The following is a 15,795-nucleotide window of genomic DNA, read 5'->3' on the forward strand; positions in this document are numbered from 1 at the left end:
GTAACCTTTTCTGGGTTTTTTTTATATTTCTCAACAGTGGCTTTCCACTGTTGTAACTCTACAAGAGAGTATGGGACTTTTATGTATATAGGCCCTTGGTTACTGGCAGCCTGTCTCAGAGGGGCTTGTAAAACTGGTTCTTCCTTCTTTTTAGCTCTCGTTCTCTCATGGCTCTTTTTGCTGTTTTCCCCTTCTTTCGTCTAGTTGCTGTCTCTTGATGCTCTTCTCCGGAAGAGTTATCTGAACTAATACTACTGTCTGTTTCTGTTGAATCTGTCATTCTATAGCTGCCTGGGCAGACGTTGTGGGCCCGCACCGGCCAGGTGGCCCCCATCCTGCCGGTTTTGCTGTCGCAGGGCGTGAGGTAATTTCTTGAGCCCGTTCCGGAGCGAACGGTGATGATATGGAGATGAAGCCGTGAGTTGTTGCCTGTGAGATTGACAGGGGTCTGCCCCCCTGCTCCACCCCGAGGCGGCACGGCCGGCGGCATGCAGTGCCCGCCGCCCGGTCCCACTCCCGGCGCCACCTCCAGAGGCGGCACGGCCGGCAGCAGGGCATGTCCCCAGCCGCCCCCTGGCACCGCCTCTAGGGGCGGTACCATAGGCTGAAGGCTGGGCAGGGTGTGCCCTCCCACCTTCCCGGACCCGGAAGAGACCGGAGGAGGGGAGGGAGGGGAAGCCGGAAGCGGCGGCCAAAGCAAACCTGGTAAATCGGATTTCACTGAGGTCCCTGCCCGCCCCCCCCAGGGGATGGCGGGAGTCCATAGATATCCCTCTTTGGCTCCCCCTCCCTCTTTATCAGCGGCGGCGCTGCCGAGGCCACACCCCCACTCGCAGCTGCTCCCGGAGGAGGCGGGGGCGGTGGGGGTAGCGGGGCTGGGCCCGGCACAGTCACGGGTCCAGTTCTCAACGCAGGGGCTAGCAAATCCATCTATACTTCTTTTCCTTCCTTGCGGTTAAAAGGGGTCTTTTCATCTTCTTTCTTTTTTCTCTTTCAAGCTATTATATAATGTCCTCCCTCGGATCTTTGTAGCTTTTCATCACATGATAGAAGTCTAAAGAGCTTTGCATACTCTATTTTGATCACACAGTGGTCTTGGTGTAGGCAAGACATCACATTTGATATCAATTCCTAATCTAAGGTGCCAAATCTCAGCCATGTCTGTTTTTTCTTTAGTTAATAAGTTGGCTAGACCCACTTGGATAATCTGATCAATTCAGCCTTTTTAAGGAATGTTTGTTTGCATGCTAACGTATGCCAGTTTTTTAGTATTAACTTTAAAGGGGAATTCTTAGGAATTGGGGTCATATCGTCACGTGAGAAGACACACCCCATGTCTCAACTTATAAACAGGAAAAAAAATCACAGAGATAAAGTGAAGCGACCTAAAGATGCACACTAATACAAAAGGAGAAAGAAAGAACAAAAACACTCAGAGTTAGGATTCAAACTCACTACCTGCGGGCTCACAGCATTGAATTTAACTCACCATGCCATCTGCTGGCCCAAGGCCAAAACTTGCCACTGCAGTGTCAAAACTTGTCGCTGTTGAGCCGCTAGCAGAGAAGGAAAGCCCCGATTCTCAGCGTGGCATAGAAAAAAGTACTTTATTGTTTGAATCCAACATATATATAGAGTTTTCAAAGGTCACCCAGATTGGTCAGCCAGAAACCTCCCCCTAGGCCTGATTGGCCAGGCCTGCACTGTCCAAATCTTGAGACACTGTTTTCAACAACACCCAAACTTTATCTTTGTTTATAAAACACAAAAAGAATTCTCATGGGAAAGACCTGTGCTAGCCACAAAAACTTCTCGTGCAGAAGGGCGTCCCCTTATTTTACACACCAAACAAATTATAGGAGATCACCTCACTACAAAACACCTTTTATATGCCTACTTATGTGCCTCTGTGTTGGGTCCTTGGACTCCGATGCCATCTAGACCGCAGTGGCCACTGCCCTGAGGGTGCCAGCAGGAGGGGGGGAGGGTGTTGGCCAGGGAGGTGTTGCTTTCGACCCAGATGGAGCTCAGAAGTCCTTCCTGTCCCATCTGGACTGCCAGAAAACTGATGCCTAAAACAGGCTACCTGTAACAGAGGCTAAGACAAGTTAAGAGAGTAAAATGCAAACAAATTTATGAAAGGCCTTTATGGTACATTCGGGGCAAACTCGTGAGGATGCGCCCAAAATGGATGCTGGGTCACAAGCTCCTCACCTTTTATAAGTTCTGTCATATTAGCATACAGTCCCTTAATTCTCCAATCACACCCTTAGGTGATGATGATGTTATAAATGAAGTCTTGGAGCTGGCTTTCATAAAGGGTTATGAGGTATTTGTTATGGTTATTTGTTAATGGTTGTGTATATGTTATGGCTACCTCTATAGATTTGTTGGGGCTAACTGATAAACCTCTATAGATTTGTTTGGGCTAACTGATAAATGTTATGGCTACCTCTATAGATTTGTTGGGGCTAATGATAAATGTTATGACTAACTGATAACTGTTATGGCTACTTCTATAGATTTGTTGGGGCTAACTGATAAATGTTATGACTACCTCCATAGATTTATTGGGGCTAACTGATAAATGTTATGGCTACCTCTATAGGTTTGTTAGGTCTAATTGTGAATTTGTTGTGGCTAACATAAATGTTACGGTTAAGGAAGGAGACAGCTGGGCAAGCAGCGAACCCAGCAGAAGATCTTAGACAGGACGAGCCAAGGAGGACTTGTCTTGGTTTGAAAGACAGGTGTCTGCCAAGAGAGGTTGAACCCTCCCTTAGGACAGAGAATGTGATTTCTCCTCCCTCCGGATTATTTTAATTTTGAAATCAAGGGCTTTCAGGCAAAAGTATGGGAAAAGGAATAACAGTTCTTTACTAGTACCTATAAACAAGCAATAACAATAATAGCAACCACAAATAGAACCAGAAACCAATAGCAGATGACTTTTTGAGCTGCCGAGCACTTTCCCGTGTGGTGTAATCATGGTTGTAAGCAGCAGGGGCGCTGTTGAGCTCCCGGTCAGGCAGGGCAGGTGCAATGACTCCCGAGCAGCTGCAGGTGGTGCTGTGGTGCAGGATCAGGTCAGCCTCACACAGCTGGTAATGGCAGGCAGGCTGAGAAGCAGGCAGCCAGGCAGTTCGGAGCGGCAAAGCGGGGTGGCAAGGGGGCTGGGGCTGGCTCTCCCAGGCTAGCCAGCGAGGTAGCAAGGATTCTGCAGTCACAGCAGACACCGCAGTCTCGTGCGGCGAAAACGGGGCGGGCGGCAGGGACAGCCGGACTCCCCAGCAGCTGCTGCGAGAAACGCAGCTGGGAAAACGTGCGCTCCCAGTGGGAAAGAGGTTAAATCAAAGCTCACTCAGCCAGGAGGAGAAGACAGAGCTCAGTTGGATCTCCTGCGGTCACAGCCAGAAGCAAAGAGTAGTCCCTTTCCTCCCGGTGTCCGACGGATGAGTGCCAGTCCCAAACGGCCGGCTGCCTCCTCCCCATGCCCCACCTAGCACACTCTTTTGTCTCTTACAAAAGATTTGATGGCTCTAGTCACCCAGATATTTGTTGCTTAGTAACAGGGATGGAGAAAAAATTGCAATGCCCCCCAACCTCCGACAGGACTGAAGACCACGAGCCCATCGGAGCACGTGGAGGAGGTGGGCTTAGGGGGTTATAAAAACTGTATCCCCTAGCCCGAAGGTGTGCCTCTGGCTACCCCCCATGGGTGGCTAAGCACCCAGCGCTGCATTTCGCTTTGTGTAACGGCAGACAGCCATTCTAAGCCTCTTATCGTTTGTACTATGAAAATGAGTGAATAAATCCTTTCAAAATTTAAGTAGTGAGAGGATGTTTCTCACAGTGTTAACCACTGTATTGGTTTGAAAACAAACCAGTGGTAGATCACAAGTCAATATTAAAATTAATAGGAAAAATTAACAATAAGTGAAATAATACAAGGAAAAGCACTGACAAAGTCAGATAGAACCTGATACCCAGTTAGGGTGGTGGTAACAGTCCAAGTGAAGTAGTTCAGTTAAAGCAGTGATCCTGTGAAGGTCTGGTCTCTAGCTGAAGATCCAGTGGTAGCTCTTGTCCTCTGGAAACCCAGTAGACAGGGCTAAATAGGTAGTTCCAAGGCCAGGTTATATCTAGGTGAGAATGCTTGGCTCCTCCCTCCTGGGTGGAGCATCTCACAATAGGATGAGATAAGTCCATGAGTCAAGTGGTGGGTCCTTGATGGCCCATGGTCTGTTATCAGGGGTGGGTCATTAGCAGCTGATAACAGCTAACGGCCCACAGCTGGTGGTAATAGAAAAATACATCTATATTGTAACCTAGGACAACCACCTCAGGCCTGCTCCCCCCAATTCACTGTTGTTTACATATTTTCGGGCTCTAGGGCAACGAATGTGTCCTAGGATTTCCATTCAGAGAACTTGTTCTGGTTAAAGGTGCTGGGAACGGAAGTTTTAGCATTTTATACTACACCAAAGCTACAGATACATGAAGAATAAAACCTAGAAATTCTTAAAGCATCACCCCAAAGCAGGATGGGGGGAGAGAATCAGAAAGGCAAAAGTGAGAAGACTTGTGGGTTGAGATAAAAACAGTTTAATAATTGAAATATGATAATGTAATTGAAAAGAAAATAACAAAGACAGAGGGAAATAGAACCCAACAATGACAAGTGATGCAAATGAAAACAATTGCTTGCCACCAATCACCCAACGCCCAGCCAGTCCCTGAGCAGCATCCCCCCCGCTAACCCCCCCCCTAGTTTTATTGCTGAGCATGATGTCATGTGGTCTGGAATAGCCCTTTGGTCAGTTGGGGTCAGCTGTCCCAGCTGTGTCCCCTCCCAAATTCTTGTGCACCTCTAGTGTACTTGCTGGCAGGGTAGTGCGAAGAGCAGAAAAGGACTTGGCCCTGTGTAAGCGCCACTCAGCAATAGCTAAAACATCCCTCAGTTATCAACACGATTTCAGGCACAAATCCAAAACATAGCCCCACACTAGATACTACGAAGAAAATTAACTCTATTCCAGCTGTGTGAGTCAACAAAGGCAGGCAGCTGGGACAACCACAAACTTGCAGCTAGAATGCAAAGAGTAATTTTTTTCCCATTACCTTGCTAACCTGGGGGATCCCCGCAGCAACATCCGGGCAGAGGCCCACAAGTGGAGAGACAGGCACCATTAAACTCAGTCCATGCTAGAGGATCACTGGCCTACTGATCATACCAGTTTATCAAGAGTTATTCCCAGCAATTTACAGTCCTCCTTGCTGGTCTTCTGCTTTCAACCCATTCCTCCCAACACCAGCCAAAACCAGTAAATTCTCTATCCCTTATTCCATACCATTTATGTCATGCTCAAGTCCTACACTATCCAATACATCCTCATTAACCACCACCACCACCTTCCCATCCTTTAATATAATACACAGATACCATTTGTTTAGTCTATGTACCACCCCTGTGAAATGTCCAGAAATGTCCAGTGGGCCACTGTAGCTAGGGAAGAACCCTTCAGTCCTCTCTCCCTCTCTTTCCTTCTCTCTTGGCATTGACCTCTCTCTTGATCTTTCTTCTCCCCTTCTCTCTAAATGTCCCTTGGGATGTCTGAATATCTGCCATCTTGGTCTTAACCTACCTCTCTCTCAGCCGTGGCCCTGACCTGCCTCTCTCTCTCTCTCTCTCTCTGTCACAGTCCCTCTTTATTTCAGTCTTGCCTTTTAAGTTTAATGAAATTCATCAAGGGGAACTGCTAAGTCCTGCACCTGGGGAAGAAGAAATCCATGCACCAATATATATTGGGGGGGCACCAGGCTGCAAAGCAGCTTGGCAGAGAAGGACCTGAGGGTCCTGGCAGACAGGGTGGTGAGTTGACCTTGGCTGGTCACCAGGTACACAAGTTGGTCTATCACTCCCCCTTTTCAACAGGACAGGGGAGGAAAGTGCTATGAAAACCTCATGGGTCAGGATAAGGAGAGGGAGATCATTCAGCAATTGCCACCATGGGCAAAACAGACTTGACTTGGAGAAATTAGTTTAATTTATTGCCAATTAAACAGAGTAGAAAAATGAGAAATAAGAACAAATCTAAAAACATCTGTGGTGGTTTTGATTGGCCAAAAGCATCAGAAAAATATTTTTAACATCTAGGAGAAATTTGGACCCCTCAGAAGCCATTGTGGTAGGCTTGGGGAGGTGTCTGAGGGATGGGGAGTGGCACAAAGATGGCTCCTGTGTGTCCTGAGTGAAAGTTCTGGAAGTTTTTACATCAAGTCCAGCAGAGCCAATCTCTGATGGCTCTGAAGGTGATGGACATGCTGCCGGCCAAGTTTGGGCCAAGTAGAGGTGCTGGTTATGCCTCTGTGAAAACATATTTAAGAAGAAATCAAAACAAAGCAGGCATGCACTTCCTTCACTTCTTTGTAGTTGGAGGAGGAGGAGGTAGAAATACGTGAGGGAGAACAGCATGGAGAGAGACGTGAAGGTCAGTGAAGAAGGTGGGAGAAGAGGTGCTCCAAGTGTTGGAGCTGAAAACCCTCTGCTAGCTGTGGTGGCCATGGGGGGAGCAGGAGGTTCCCCCTGTAGCCCATGGAGTCCATAAGGATGCAGAAATCCACCCACAGCCCACTCCAGAGGAGCAGGTGGATGCCTGGAAAAGACTGTGAACCAGTAGGAGTCTCATCTAAGAGTCAAAACTGCAAAGGCCTTGCAAGAGAGAGAAAGGCCTTTTCCTTGCTCCTGGCATGGAAGCAGCCTGGCCTCAGCTTGGGAGAGTCTGCAGAGCACCCTATGGACAAAAGGACTCATGTTGCAGCAGGATTCGGGCGGGATGTTGCTAGTGAGATTAGACCCACACCAAAGAAGTTCCCAGAGGACTCTCTAGTGGGAAAGACCCCGTGGCTAAGTAGAGAACCCCTCTCCCTGATTGGGCTGACCAGAGAACCCCTCTCACCCTGCCCCCTGTCTGTGTTATTGGTTTAGAAAGAGGGAAGGGGAGTGAGTGCAGAGACTGCTTCTTAAGAGGGTGGGGGTGAGAGCAGAAAAACTGTCTGAAGAGAAAGAGAGAAACAAGTAGAGATAAAGAGTATTTGTAGTAGAAGAATTGTGGTGATGAATAGATTTAAGAATCTGCTCTGTAGACTGAGAAAAGACCCCACACCCTGCCTTCTTACTCGGGCTTGTTGATTATAAAGGAGGAAAGGGAGTGAATACTATAGGTTTGTAAGAGGGAGGGGGGGAGTGAACAAAAGCTGTATGGAAAGTTTATTTTTTGCCTTGCATTTATCCTCCAACTCTGTTAGGTAATTAAATCACTTTCTGCAACTGAAAGATGGAGCCTGTTTGCCCTTTTTCTGTTCATCCTCCTACCAACCAGTGTCCTATCTCATTTGACTCATGAGATTGGTGTGTATTTTTATAGTTTTTTTTCTGTAGCAAGAGAGAGTCGAAGTGCCTGGTGTTTAGTCAGGGTCAAACCCTGACAACATCTTTTCTCCCAATTCCTCCCTTCTTCTTATGCTCAATATCACTCCCAACCAGGAGTCACAAAATGTCCAGCATACAGCTAGATAAATACATAATGTGACAAGTTAACAATTGGCTGATGGGTTGGGCTCAAAGACTTATAGGAAATGGGGTTACATCAGGCTGGTGGCCAGTCACTAGTGGGGTTCCACAGGACTCCATTTCAGGGCCACTTCTCTTCAATGTCTTCATACAAGTTGGATGTAGGATTCAAAGGTATACTAAGTTTGCTGATGGCACTAAATTAGGAGGAGGTGCTAACTCCCTCAAAGGAGACCTAGACAAATTAGAGAGATGGGCAATCACCAGCCGTATGAAGTTTAACAAGAGCAAATGCTGGATTCTGCACCTGCAATGGGGCGACCCTGGATGTATGGACAGACTGGGGAATGAGATGCTGGAAAGAAGTGCCGTGGAGAGGGACCTGGGAGTCCTGGTCAATGGCAAGTTGAATATGAGTCAGCAGTGCCCTGGCAGCCAGGAGGGTCAACTGTATCCTGGGGGGCATCAGGCACAACATCACCCACTGGGCGAGGGAGGGGATTGTCCCACTCTGTTCTGCACTGGTGGGGCCTCAACTTGAGTACTGGGTGCAGTTTTGAGCACCTCAATAGAAGAAAGATATAAAGCTATCACAGTGTCCAAAAGAGGGCTATGAAAGATGGTGAAGAGTCTAGAGGGGAAGTTATATGAGGAGCAGCTGAGGTCACTTGGTCTGTTTGGCTTGGGGAAGAGGAAACTGAGGGGACAGCTCATAACAGTCTACAGCTTCCACATGAGGGGAAGTAGTGGGGAAGGCACTGATCTCTTTGGTGACCAGTGATAGGACCTGAGGGAATGGCATGAATCTGTCTCGGGGGAGATTTAGGTTGGATATTAGGAAAAGATTCTACTCCCATAGGGTGGTTGGGCATTGGAACATGCTCCCCAGGAAGGTGGTCACAGCACCAAGCCTAACAGAGTTCAAGAAATGTTTGGACAATGCTCAACATGTGATTTTTGGGGTTGTTCTGTGCAGAGCCAGGAGTTTGACTTGATGATCACAGGGGGTCCCTTTCAACTCAGGATATTCTACAATTCAATGATTATATGAACTCTTCTATATCTCCTTTTCCCTCCCTGAACAGCACAGGGAGACAGGGAATGGGGATTGCGATCAGTTCATAACTGTTCATCTCTGCTACTTCTTCCTCCTCACACTCTTCCCCTGCTCCAGTTTGGAGTCCCTTCCATGGGATACAGTCCTTCATGAACTGCTCCAGCATGGGTCCTTTCCATGGCGTATAGTCCTTCAGGAACTGACTGTGCCAACATGGGCCCTTTCCATGGGATAAGAAGTCCTGCCAGCAAACATGCTCCAGTGTGGGCTCCTCTCCATGGGCTGCAGCTTCCTTCGGGGCACATCTACCTGCTCTGGTGCATGGTCCCCCAAGGGCTGCAGTGTGGATGTCTGCTCTGATGTGGTGCTCCGTGGGCTGCAGGGGGACAACCAGCATCACCATTGTTCTCCCCAGGCTGCAGGGGAATCTGTTCTACTGCCTGTAGTACCTCCTCCCCTTCCTTCTTCACTGACCTTGGTGTCTGCAGGTTTCTTTCTCTCTCTCCTCTCTCACAGCTACTGCAGAGTGTTTTTTACCCTTTCTCAAACATGTTATCACAGAGGCACTACCAACAGTCACTGATTGCCTTAGGGCACTGCTGCAAAGAAGCAGAAGACTATGTAATTGAGAGTGTCCTGTTAGTGATTACTGCGAAAGCAGCAAGACCCAGGCTTTGGGACAGAGACTGCATCCCTGTGCTCTTAGACATCACAGCTGTTGCAGAAAGTGGAAGTGGATCAGTAAGAGCAATGGACATGCTACAGAGCTGAAAGACCATATTTATTTCTGGGCACAGAGTAGTAGCAGGTAGGATGGTAGTGATAAAAGAGCTGATGGGGATATTAAAAGAAATGGTGAGAATGTTTTCCTGTTTCTAGGAAACCAGAAAAAAATCACAACAAAACTGCTAATTATTTGCATTGCTGCAAGTGTCTTGTTTGCAAAGGTTTATGGGGACCAGAAGGGCCCCATATGCAAACTGCTTTTCTGAACTTGCTGGGCCCCTGAACATGTCTCCCACTAGGTTAGAAGACATGTTGTTTCTGTAAAGGACTTCCCAGTTACTGGAACCCCCTGCAGAGGGAGAGGCTGTTGAACACAGTGAAGATATTTTCCAGGGAGGACCACCAGCTGTACTCCCAAGTCCTGAGTGGACATTTGAAAACCCAGCTTTACCCCCACCCTGAAATTCAGTAGGGGTGGTGGAGGAGGCAACAGAATGCCCCGTGGCTTCTATAGAGCATGTTTGGCATTGGGAATGGCAAATCCAGAGGTTCAGGAATAGGAAATATGTAGAAGAATACAGATTTGTTAATTTCAGTCAGGTATCACTACACAAAGCTTATGAAACATTTGTTCAGGGTATAGAGCAAATTTCTGATTATTCATGCCAGCTGTTTGATCCTGGTAATTACGTTGAGCTCCATCTTGAAGGTGTCAGCATTCATGAGTCTTTATATCCTCTCAGTATTAAGTAATATGAATGCTGTAAAATTTTTAGACTGGGTCTGTACTCGCCTGCAAAGTAAGAGAGCCCTGTGTTTTGATCAGACTTTCCTCCTGGCTATCAGTGTTGTAAAAGCTGTTGGGAGTCAGGTAAGCCGAATCCTGCAGTGTGTCCCCCATTCCAAAATTATAGAGTAACAATGATGCTATTTATTTGATCTAAACAACAGTGATAATAATCTCTGTTTTGCCATGAATCTTGCAGCACTTAGAGCTGCGGGGGACCTGACAGATGCAGAATTGATAAGTGGAGCAAACAAGCTACATAACAGACTGAGGTGGTCTGTGCAACAGAAAGGTCATGCTGAGTGACATTCCCTTGTTTGAGGATTTAGGACGTTAACATACACATCCTCCTCCTCTTAGATGGAAAAGTGTTAGGGGATTTTAAAGCAAAGCATTAGTATTAGATCTATGTATTGGATTTGTGTGGTGAGGTTTTGGTAGCCGGGGGGACTACAGGGGTGGCTTCTGTGACAAGAGGCTAGAAACTTCCCATATATCCAATTGAACCGATACCATCTGGCTCCAAGTGGGATCCACCATTGACCAAGGCTGAGTCAATCAGCAACAGTGGTAGTGCCTCTGTGATAACATATTTAAGAAAGAGGATAAAATACTGTGTAATAGCAGCCAGAAGAAAGGAGTGAGAATCTGTGAGAGAAACAACCATGCAGACATCAAGATCAGTGATGAAGGGGAGGAGGTGTTCTAGGTGCCAGAGCAGAGATTCCCCTGCAGCCTGGGGTGAAGACCATGGTAAGGGAGGTTCTTCCCTGGTTGCCATGGAGGTTAACAGTGGAGCAGAGATCTACCGGCAGCCTATGGAGGACCTCATGTCAGGATAGGTGGATGTGCCCGAATGAGGCTGTGACCCTGTGGAGAGCCTGTCCTGGCAGGACCAGTGGACCTGTGAAGAGAGGAGCAGGTTTGATGGCAGTACTTATGACCCCATGGGGTACACATGCTGGAGCAATCTATTCCTGAAGGACTGCACCCCATGGAAAGGACACGTGAAAGACTCACATTGGAGAAGTTCATGGAGGACTGTCTCCCATGAGAGGGACCCTATTCTGGAGCAGGGGCAAGAGTGTGAGGGGGAAGGAGTGGCAGAGACAATGTGTGATGAACTCACCACAATCCTCATTCCCTGTCCCTCTGCTCCACTCAGGGGGAGGAGGTAGAGAAATCAGGAATGAAGTTGAGCCCAGGAAGAAGGGAGAGCTGGGGGGAAGGTGTTTTAAGATTTGGGGGTTTATTTCTCATTACCCTACTCTGATCTGATTGGTAATAAATTAAATTAATTTCCCCAAGTCTAGTTGGTTTTGCCCATGATGGTAATTGGTGAGTGATCTCCCTGGCCTTACCTTGACCCAATAGCCTTTGATTGTAATTTTTTCTTCCCCTGTCCAACTGAAAAGGGAGAATGATAGAAGAGCTTGGTGGGCATCTGGCATCCACCTAAGGTCAACCCACCACAATATCCCAAGACCTGTTTCCTCCTTTTACATGAGGAATGTTATTATGGTGTTAAGGATGGCAGGAAGGTTTGTGATCTTTTTCAAAAACTGTAGAACCATGGCCATAGCTATAAATATTATTGCTGGCTCTGCTTGTCTCACAACTGTGCAGTTAACTTCAGGAGGATAAGGTGCCCCAGCTGCAGACTACTGAGCAGGCCTGGAGACATGTTTCAATAGGCACAAGGCCCTAGCTATTAAAAGAGAAATTGGTTGTTTGGGTATGATTTTCTGTAAGTGCAAGGCCTATGTAGAATTCTATCATGAATGTAAAGGCTGGAAGTGAGGAATGTGCTATAAACAGATCTATAATGTACACTGGCACCAGTGTTTCAAAAATCCATGTGGAGGACAGGGCTACATTATCTATGAGATGGGATGTATGCAGGAGAGCAGGACACATATTTTGAATGATATTTTTTGCCATGAAATTAGTACTGAATGTCCCATGGGATGAAGAAGAAGGGGCAGAAAGGAAAACTGAATGAGAATTGGAGTTTAAAGGGGACACGTGTCTTGTAGACTTTATTTGGTTGTTTATAGGCACAAAGTTTTGGGGCTACATGTTCCTAGGGCATAACACAAAGGCTACTTTGTTGTTACTTAGCTTCTGAAGGAAAAAATGGATATGCAATTTATCCCTGTCTTGGGTTACAATGTAAGATATAACCAAAGTATGTATTCTACCACCATCTACATGAGCTGTTAAAATGGATGGAGCAGTGTTTCTTTATCTTTGCCGTGACTCAACTGTGATAACTCCCTCCAGGGAAGCAGCAGCCACCTTGAGGGGGCCATCTCGGCTAACGGGACATCAAAGACTCTCCAGAATGACTCATAGAATTACATCACCCCATTATGAAATTTGCTGCCATGGGGGAGGTACCAAACATTCCCACCAGTATATAATCTGGGGCTTGGGACACCACGATACCACCACTGGATACCCAGAGAACATGAGCTCTTAACAACCACCACTGGACCTCCAGAGGAGGACCAGATGTTTCTACAGGATCACCACTTCGACAAGATCACATCTATCACTCCAACCAGACTGCAGCCACTGTTTAATCGGATTGCTACCACCACCCTGACCAACAGGGTGTCAGGTTGTATTCTGATTTTGTCGGTTTAAACCAGTGTTTCTGTACTATTGCCTTTATTGTAATTTTCCTACTAAATTTTAGCTCTGACTTGAAATCTCTCAAAGGTATTTGTGTGGGGATAATTCATCCCGCTGGTTTACCTTCAAACCAGCACAATCCCCCATGGTAGTAAATGCACATGCATAGAAGTAACCAGTCTGAGTATGTGTGGTGGGTTGACCTTGGACTGCAGCAAGATGCCCACTGTCCTGGGGTGATAGTAATCCTGTGTATTCCCTATCATTGTTTGTATGCTCAGAAATGTGGTCCTGTAGCTTTAACTGCATTCAGCCAATGGGAGGAGAGCGGGTTGTTTAAAACTCTTCCCCAAGACTCTCTGTGTGGGAGTGAGGTGGAGGAAAAGACACTCCTGGGACTGGCAGCTGCTGCGGCTGCTGCGGCTGCTGCGGCTGCTGCGGCTGCTGCGGCTGCTGCGGCTGCTGCGGCTGCTGCGGCTGCTGCGGCTGCTGCGGCTGCTGCGGCTGCTGCGGCTGCTGCGGCTGCTGCGGCTGCTGCGGCTGCTGCGGCTGCTGCGGCGGGTTTTTCCCTGGGGTTGCCTCTTCGTCATCTTCCTTTTTGGAACCTTTTCTCTGATTTGCTTTCTCGCCCGGAAAACCCAAGGAGCCCCGGAGGATGGCAGACTAGAATCCTCCAGGGAGCTACTGCAGCAACTCCGCCCAGTCCCCCCCGGGGGCCCCCGGACAGGGGAAACTACGTCTGAGGAAAAGGACACTAAAGTTCAGCAGCTCTTTACTCAGGTTTAATAACTCCTTTTCCCCTGTTTTCCCCTGTTTTCCCCCTCCCCTGTGCCTTGCAGGGCACTCTGCGTGTTTTGTTAAATAAATAGGTTTTTTTCCACTTTCATTTAAGAAATTCTGTTGTGGGTGGGGGGGGAGAGGGGGTGTCAGAGCCCTTGGCTTTCAGGGGAGGCGTTTGTTCGGAGCGCTCTCCACCCAGAGGAATTTCTCTCTAATCCGGGACAATATTTGGCGCCCAACTTAAAGGGGCTTGACAAACTTGGTGCCCACCTTTTGTGGGGCTAGAGAAGGTGAAAAAAAACACCCTAATAATTGCATTCTGGTTTTGAATGCTTTGTATTGGATTACAGCTATCAGTAGTCACCATGTTGTTTGATGGGAGGGTGATGTGATACTGTCTGTTTGGCACATAGGCCTGTTTCCCTACCAACAGGTAGGGACAATTTTGTCCCTAATGTATAATTTTCACAGATTAGGGACACGACTCTGGCTTGTTATAGTGATTTGCATGATACTGATGATCTTTAAAAAGGTATTGGAAACAGTTAAAGATGTACATGCTCTGTTGCTTTCCTCTCCTAGTTTTAGTAGCTTGTTTTTGGGTTTTGTTAGTAATATTACCCAACCTGCTAGAGAAGTATGTGACTTCTCCCTCCACGTCAGGCGGCTAGCCTTGAAGTCACACGGAAAAAGGCAAGCCGCCATGACTCCCACGCGCTGGATCAGGCGCTGCAGTGAAGCCTGCGAGTGCAGGTGCGGGGTGCTGCCGGGGACGGAGTCCAGCAGGAGACGGGGCGATGTGAAAGAGATGCAGACGCTGAGCTTTAGAGATCCAGGGTTTATTAGGTGGAGCGGGGCGCGTGGAGTCGGGGAAGGGTCGGCGGGGAAACCGGGGGTTGCTGGGTCCTAGAGCTCAGGCGCCCAGGGCGGAAGCAGCACGGGGTTAAAAAGGATGGAAAGATGGGAGGGGTTTACACAGGAGGGCCAATAGGAGCAAGAGGGATACAGAACTGGCAGATAAACTGGGGAATAGGGGTGCTAGGGGGGCAGATACGATACAGAACTTTTAAAACCAATGATAACACTGCGGGTAAAGAACTTTCTAGCTATTAACTATATATGGAATAAAGAGGAGGAGAACTTCAAGAACCAATACCTCTGATTCCTGACCCATATTCATGGGGCTAGCTTCAAAGCATGTCGGGGAGATGATTTTCTGTCACCCTAACCAGAAGGTTTCTTCAAACCCAAGGGGGTTTGCTGGTTATTTCGGACTTTAAGCTCACCTGAGTGGATCTCACTGCTACAGAAGTAGAGGGTGAAGCTTCCTGGCTCCTCACCTATTTTTTTCCCTTTAAATCTGGTATATCACCTTTTGAGAATGTTCAGTTTCCCCTGGATGTTAAAGAGACCATTTACCTGGTAGTACAAGGTGTTTTACCTGGTAGGTTCCATATATATGATGTTCAACTTTTCCAGAATGAGGGCTGAGAAATCCAGAGGGGCTGAGCAGGAACAGACACCTGACCCAGATGTGGGAAAATTTGAATGGTGTGGAGTATGGGAGGACATAGGTAAAACTTTAAAGAAATTCTCTGATCCAATAGACTGGGAATTTCCCCCTGGACAAATCCCGAGACCAGCTGAGGTGGGGAAGTATCTGAAAGAGAAGTGCAGAGACAACTGCACTGCAATATGTTTGGCCCTGGCATATGCTTATCGTACACTGTCAGATACTATAGAACAGGAAGTCAGGGAGCCTAAGCCAGTGGCAGTTGCTCCTGTTACGAGAAGCAGGAAAGCCCAAGTCAAGACTGATCGCCTAGGTGACGGTGGGGAGGGATCCTCAAAGTCAGCAACTGAGTCAGAGGTCATTGTCAAATCCAGGACTGTGAGAGACCTTCGCGGCCTAAGAAAAGATGATGTCCGAGATGGTGAATCTATAATTAGTTGGTTAGTCTGTCTTTGGGATGCCACAGGTGATGTTACACTTCTAGACGCTACTGAGGCAAGGCATATGGGGACTGTGTCACTTGACCCAGATATCAACCAAGCGATATGGGATGGGACTGACTGTTGCAGCCTCTGGAGGCAAATTATCAAAGGTGCGAGGGAAAAACACCTATGCCCTGGAGATCTCTATATACAACAAACCCCATGGAGGACCACAGAACAAGGGATTCAATGCTTGAGAGAAATGGTGGTGGTAGAGATTGTCTTCCCAGAGGATATAGG

The 15,795-nt window shown here is 47.6% G+C and overlaps 1 pseudogene; it reads left to right on the top strand.

Annotated features, from left to right (window-relative positions):
- Positions 1 to 14,263: 14,263 nt before the first annotated feature.
- LOC146425517 (uncharacterized) overlaps positions 14,264 to 15,795 on the top strand; it is a 29,988-nt pseudogene continuing 28,456 nt past the window's right edge.

The sequence above is a fragment of the Lichenostomus cassidix genome, chromosome W (assembly GCF_008360975.1).
Source record: "Lichenostomus cassidix isolate B80296 chromosome W, HeHo_3.0, whole genome shotgun sequence".
In the NCBI taxonomy this organism is placed as follows: Eukaryota; Metazoa; Chordata; class Aves; order Passeriformes; family Meliphagidae; genus Lichenostomus; species Lichenostomus cassidix.